The sequence below is a fragment of the Eucalyptus grandis genome, chromosome 3 (assembly GCF_016545825.1).
Source record: "Eucalyptus grandis isolate ANBG69807.140 chromosome 3, ASM1654582v1, whole genome shotgun sequence".
Classification (NCBI taxonomy): Eukaryota; Viridiplantae; Streptophyta; class Magnoliopsida; order Myrtales; family Myrtaceae; genus Eucalyptus; species Eucalyptus grandis.
In genome coordinates, this window is record NC_052614.1 from 22,045,162 (window position 1) to 22,052,800 (window position 7,639).

Consider the following 7,639-nt stretch of genomic DNA (forward strand, 5'->3'; position numbering starts at 1 on the left):
CCGCTTTGCAGTGTTTTGTGTTCGGCGCCCTTTCACTCGCTGAGACGTTTGTGTCTTATTGAGTGCAAGTTTTGTGGTGCCGGATCTTGTATATTTGTTGATTAAAGCTCAATATATCATTACCCTTTACCAAATAAAAAAAAAAGATTGAAGGAATATATGTCAAATAAATCATGCATTTGGAAAATTTAAATGCGCACTGCACTATACAAAGCCTTCATCACACAAGGATTTGTAGTGGAATAGTCTCATGAAAGTCTCCAGGACCTGCCATTGTTAACTCCATAGCTTAAAATAAGCTAATAACTATAGTCACTGGACCAGAAAAAGGAAAAGAAAAATTAAATTCTTGATGATGATAATTCTCCACAAATGCGTATCAACCACAATCGGGAAAATTATCCAAAAAGTCTTCAACCTATTACACTTTTACCAATTCAATCATAAATCTTTCAATTTTGCTAATTTAATCATAAACTTTTTCACTTCTTATCAATTCAATCTATTTAGCCAATTTTGGCTGAAAATTGTTAACATGGATGGCCAAAGACGACGTGGCACTTTAAAAATAATATTTTAATAATATTTTGAATTTTTTATGATTCTTTTTTTTACTTTTTTATGGGGTTCGAATTTGGCTGGCCTCAACCAGGTGAGGGCCAACGTCGGCCACAAGGGAGGGTTAGCGACCCTCACCAGCCATAGGCGAGGGCCAATCCATCCTCGCCAACTTTAGGCGAGGGCGTTGTGCCCTTCACGAGCTTTGGGTGAGGGTCGTGATGCCCTCGCTAGCAAAGGTGAGGGCATGCCGGGCAAAGGCCTCGAGTGAGGTTGTCGCCCTTGCTAGATCTAGCCAGGCAAAGGCCCCAACCGAGGTCACCCCCTTTGCTTGGAGCTAGTGAGGGTTGCCAAGCCCTCACCTAGCTAGATTTGGCGAGGGCATCATGGGCTTTGCTATTTCTAGGCGAGGGCTTGTGCGCCCTCACCTGCACTGGTGAGGGTTGGCCAACTCTCACTCGCTGGCCCCTCGCTTGTTTAATAACTCTATTTTTATAAAGTTATTTTGCCTATTTTAGGCAACAATTAATGCGATATCTATAAGAAAATATTTGGATTTCCTTCTGATTATTTGAATTTTTCTTGTTTATGAAAAATAATGAGATATGGAGAATATAAGGAAAATAATGGCAAAAAAATCAGGAATTCAAATCAAGAAGCAGTGGAAGATAAATATCAAATTAAAATCCTCGATTTACTCCCTGATTTTATGTGCAATTGCTTGAGCTTGGATAAATCCTCGAAATGGGAGAACATTGAGAGCCATTGAGAGAGAAGTTAGGTTTTTTGTTAGATCATTTTTTTTTTATAGATTTTTTCAAGTATTTTGAAGAGAAGACAAAAGTGGTGATAGAATTCCCGTTCTTTGATTCAAGATGCTGAGTTTAATTTATATTTTTATTTTTTGTTCTACTATGTTCTAATTTTATTTTGTTAGGACTACGATATAGCCTAACCATGATAATATGAATTTCATAATTTTTATGTTTTGCAATTGATTTCATCCATGTGAGTTATATATTATTGTGCTTAATGTTTTTGAGTGACTGACCACCACTTGAATGATCTGATGTGCATATTTGAGACTAAGAAGTGATAATATGCAATTGCTCATTATAATATATAACCATGAATTAAATGTGGATAGAAATATACTACGTTATTTGTGTAACTTTTGGGATAAGGTGATCCAAAAGACTCATTGTACGCCGGGAATATTAATAGTTTTTAATGCACTCATGTTTATTTTAATTCACATGGAAATATAGTGGATTAATAAGCTGAGTAGGTTTGCTATACCTAGAGATAGGATAGTAAATAGATTAAGAAATTTCGCTATCACATATTTGATATCGTTCTTGTACCCACAACAATCTGAAATTCATATCTGGTGGTTATGGTGAAATCGGATGCTCTAACATATTTATCTCGATTGATTTACTGCATTTAGTCTTCAATTTTTTTTTTTTAATTTATTCTAAATTATAATTTGATCTGTTAGATAAATTTTAGAATTAATCTATTTTAGTATTTAATTAGTTTATTAATCATCGATCTTTGTGGGACGATACTTTTTCTTATCATTATATTACTCGTTCGACACGTTCACTTGTGTTTATAATTTTACGAACAAGTTTTTGGCGCCGTTGTCAAGGATGTTTGTTTAATACTAATTAATATTGATACCAGATAATTATAAGTTTAATCTAACTTTTGTTTTGTTTTATTTTTCAAGGTGTACATCAGTTTATGACAGCCAACAAGGGAAACTTGCTGAGCTTGATCTAGAAATCGAGCGTACATTGAAAAGGCAACTAAGAGAACAGAGAAATCACGCTAAGAAGATGGCAAACGGTTATAATGAAAATCCATGTAGACTCTTAAGAGATTATGCTGCATCAACAGTTTAAGGCACCATATCAAGTATTAGAAGACCTGCAATTCAAGCAAACAACTTTGAGATCAAGCCGTCACTCATTCAAATGCTTCAACAATCGGTGCAATTCAATGGGCCACCAAGCGATGCTCTAAATGCTCACATTGATGTTTTTCTTGAAATCTGTGATACCATTAAATATAATGGAGTTACATATGACGCTATTAGATTGAGATTATTTCCATTATCTCTTAGAGACAAAGCTAAGAGTTGGCTTTCTTCTCTTCCTAGGAGATCAATTACTACATAGAATGATATGGCTAAGAAATTTCTTGGTAAGTTCTTTCCACCTGCAAAGTCTGCGAAGATACGTAACGATATTACTAATTTTATGCAAATGGATAATGAATCATTATATGAAGCATGTGAAAGTTCAAATAATTTCTTAGGAGATGCCCACATCACGGACTACCCATATGGATGCAGGTACAAACTTTTTATAATGGCTCTAGTACAAATTTCCGTTTTATGATTGATGCAGCTATAAGAGGAACTCTAAATAATAAAACACCATAAGAAGCCTACAATCTATTAGAGGGGATGGCGTCCAATAGTTATTATTTGCCTACTGAGAGACTACTAATGCAAAAAGTTAGCGGAGTTCACAAAGTGGATGCTTTTGTTGCAATTGCTGCACAATTTGAAGCACTCAACAAAAAGCTAGATAATATGAGTACTTCAATCATGAAAATTCAAAATTTGACAAGTGATTTTTTTGGTGGAGGAAATGTTAGCACAGCGTGTTAAGTAGGTAATACTTTTAAACAATCTAGTGAAAATTCTAATTTTGTTGGGAATTTTAACAGATCATAGAATAATCCCTACTCCAATACATACAATCTGGGATGGTGCAATCATCCAAATTTTTCATGGAATAATCAAAATGTGACGAGACCACCGGGATTCAAACAATTAGAAGATACAAAGTCAAATTTGGAAGATATAGTCACCAAACTTGCTAACACAACTCATGACTTCATCAAAAGCACGGATGTGAGATTTCAAAACCAAGAGGCTTCAATTAGAAATTTGGAGATGCAAGTAGGTCAGTTAGCAAGCATGATGTCAGGGAGACAGCAAGGTTCTTTGCCGAGCAATACAGAGAAAAATCCAATTGAAAACATAAAGGCTGTTACCTTGAGAAGTGCTAAACAAGTGGGAGAAGAAGATGTCAAACAGGAGATTATTAGAGACAAGGAAGATGTGATCAATAAACAATCAAAGGAGACAAGCAAGAGTAAACTTTTTTCAGATAATCCCAAGCCATATGTGCTGCTAATTCCATTCCCTCAGCGACTCTAGCAGCACAAAATAGATAAGCAATTTTCTAAATTTCTTAATGTATTTAAAAAATTGCACATTAACATTCATTTGTAGATGCCTTAGCGCAAATACCTAGTTATGCAAAATTTTTGAAGGAGATTTTGGCGAACAAAAGGAAACTGGAGGATTATGAAACTGTGAAGTTAAACGAGGAGTGTTCAGCCATCCTACAAAACAAATTGCCTCCAAAATTAAAAGATCTAAGGAGTTTTACTATTTATGGATTCTTACTTTGAAAAAACATTATGTGATTTAAGTGCAAGTATTAATTTGATGTCTTATTCAGTTTTCAAGAAATTAGGATTGGGTGAGGTAAAAACAACCACAATGTCACTTAACCGGTTGATCGATCAATTAAATATTTGAGAGGTATTGTGGAAGATGTTTTGGTAAAAATTGACAAATTTATTTTCCTGCACATTTCATAGTTCTTGACATGGAGGAAGATTTTGAGGTACCACTTTTCTTAGGTCAACCTTTTCTAGCAACAGGAAGAGCTCTTATTGATGTACAACAAGGGAAGTTGATTCTTAGAATTCAAGATGATATCATTTCATTGAATGTTTTTAAAGCAATGAAATATCCATATGATGATAATTCTTGTTTTAGAATTGAGACAATTGACAAGTTGGTGAATAGGGTTTTTCAGGAATATATTTTTAAAGATCCACTTGAAGTATGTCTGATTCAACCAAGGGACGGAGATATTTAGAATGGGGAGATAAAGGAGCATGCAAATTTCATGGAGGCAATTCCACCATATTCAAGGTAAAAGGCAATTAATTTTGAGGAGATGGGATAGCACATTACAAAGCTTAAACCATCAATTGAAGAGCCTCTAATTTTTTAATTCAAACCCTTACATTCTCATTTAAAATATGTTTATTTAGATAGAGTTTCTTCATGATCGGTAATTATATCTTCTTCTTTGACAAAGATTCGATGGAGGAGAAACTATTTAGATTATTAAGAGAACATAAGGGTGCAATTGGATGGAAAATAGCTGATATCAAGGGAATTAGTCATTCAATTTTCATGCACAAAATTTTGATGGAGGAACAATATAAACCTATTATCCAACCTCAGAGGCGTTTGAACCCGAAGATGCAAGAAGTAGTGAAAGCTGAGGTAATTAAGCTACTTGATGCAGGTAACATCTATCATATCTCTGATAGTTCTTAAGTAAGTCCTGTACAAGTTGTGCCAAAGAAATGTAGTATGACTGTTCAGAAAAATGACAATAATGAATTGATTCCAACTAGAATAGTTACTGGGTGGTGTGTGTGTGTGTGTGTATTACAGAAAATTGAATGATGTCACTAGAAAAGATTAATTTCCTTTATCATTTATTGATCAGATGTTAGAAAGACATGCGGGACATAGTTTTATTACTTTCTTAATGAATATTCGGGGTATAATAAGATTCTTATTACACTAGAAGATCAAGAGAAAACTACTTTCACTTGTTCCTATGGTACTTTTGCTTTTAGAATAATGCCCTTTGGTATTTGTAATGCACCAGCTACTTTTCAGAGATGCATGATGGCTATTTTTTCTGATATGGTTGAAATATATATTGAGATTTTCATGGATGATTTTTCCGCTTTTGGCTTATTATTTGATTCTTGTTTAAATAATTTGGCTTTGGTCTTACAAAGATGTGAGGAGACTAACCTTGTTTTGAATTGGGAGAAGTGTCACTTTATGGTGTAGGAAGGAATAGTGCTTGTGTATAAAATTTCTCAAAACGGAATAGAAGTTGATCGAGCCAAAGTGGAGGTCATTGTAAAATTGCCTCCGCCAACATCTGTGAAACTTGTCAGAGAATTTTGGGGCATGCAGGATTTTATAGGCGGTTTATAAAAGATTTTTCAAAATTTGCTAAACCTCTTTCTAATATTTTGAAAAAAAAAATGCCACTTTTAATTTTCTTGTTGAATGCATGCAGGCTTTTAACACTTTAAATGAGAAGTTAATGTCAGCACCAATTATGGCAGCACCAAATTGGGATTTACCTTTTGAACTGATGTGTGATGCTAGCAATTCTGCAATAGGAGCTGTTTTGGGATAAAGGAAGAATAAAATTTTTTGAACCATATACTATTCTAGTCAAACCTTGTCTGGTGCACAATTGAATTATTCAATAACTAGAAAATGAACTTTTGGCGGTAGTGTTTGCTTTTGACAAATTCCGTTCTTATTTAATTAGCTCAAAAGTTATAATTTATTCTTACCACTTTGCTCTTAAGTATCTGCTTGAAAAGAAAGAATCAAAACCCAAGTTGATCAGGTGGATTCTATTGCTGCAAGAATTTGATTTGAAAATCAAAGATAAGAAGGGGATTGAAAATCTAATTGCATATTACTTATCAAGAATTCCAAATTCAAAAGAAGATGTAAGACCAATTTTGGAAGAGTTCCCTAATGAGAAATTTTTTTTTTCATTAAGTCCACAAAAATTCCCTGGTGCGCTGACTTTGTAAATTATTTAGTAAGTAATGTTCTTCCTTCTGAATTATCATATCAATAGAAGAAAAAATTCTTTTCTAATGTTAAAAATTATTTTTGGGAAGAACCCTTCTTGTTTAAAGTATGTGCAGACCAAGTCATAAGGAGATGTGTTCTAGGCAAAGAGAAGACAAACATTCTACATCATTGTCATGATGGAGAGGTAGGTGGTCATTTTGGTGCCAACAAAACTGCAGATAAGATTTTACAATATAGATTTTATTGGCTTACACTTTTTAAAGATGCATACTCTTATGTAGCTTCATGTGATAGGTGTTAGAGAACTGGAAATATTTCAAAAAAAATTGAGATGCCTTTAAACAATATTATTGTGTGAATGAATTTTATTTGGGGTATTGATTTTATGGGACCCTTTATACCTTCTTATGGAAATTTATACATTTTAGTGGCTATGGAGTATGTGTCTACGTGGGTAGAAGCTGTAGCATTACCAACAAATAATGCTAAGGTTGTGGTCAAATTTTTTAAGAAATTTTTTTTTACCCGATTCGGCACTCCTAAGGCAATTATAAGTGATAAGGAGATATATTTTTACAACAAACAATTTGAAGCACTTTTGAGTAAGTATGTAGTCATGCATAAGGTTGCAACCCCTTATCATCCTTAGACTAGTGGTTAAGTAGAGCTTTTAAATAGGGAAATCAAGAGAATTTTAGAAAAAAATAGTGAATGCCTCTAGGAAAGCTGTGACATCCTGAAATTCGACCCCGTTTCGATAAAGTGAAATGGGCAGTCGTCAATGTGCCTATGGTCCTTTTTCTCTGAGCTGATCACTCACGAGTTAACTAACCTATTGGGTGAAGCCATTAAGGGATGTATATGTAGTAAAATCCCTAAAAGCTACTCAATTAGTTGGATTGGACTAAAATCACGTCTGATCGATTCTAACCATGAAATTTAAATTGGTTTCGGGAATCGAATATTCGAGCGTGTCACAATTCATTTTTAGGACCGTCTCATCGTCTGTCAATTTATTGACGAGTCCGAAATTTCAAGAAAGAAATTATCGGAGGAAAAATCAAAGATCAAAAGAAAATAGAAAGGGAAAGGGAAAGAGAAAAGTAAAAAAAAAATAATAAGGCTATTATTTTATTTCTTTTTTCTCTCCCTCTTTTCTCTCTCTCTCTCTCTCCCCCCCCTTCGTGCGGACACTCCCCCACCGAACACTTGCCTTGCCAAATTCAATTTGGCTTCTTCTCTCTCCCCATTTGACTAGTCAAACCCTTTCTCTTCTCTCTCTTATCTCTTCTTCTCTCTCCTCTCTCTTCTCCCCCTCGTGACCGAACCCCTCCT

At 34.4% G+C, this 7,639-nt stretch overlaps 1 non-coding gene across 1 annotated transcript; it reads right to left on the reverse strand.

Annotated features, from left to right (window-relative positions):
• Positions 1-2,799: 2,799 nt before the first annotated feature.
• LOC120292357 lies at positions 2,800-2,904 on the reverse strand. Its single transcript, XR_005550152.1, has one exon. It is a non-coding gene; the product is annotated as a small nucleolar RNA R71 (small nucleolar RNA).
• Between the last annotated feature and the right edge of the window lie 4,735 nt (positions 2,905-7,639).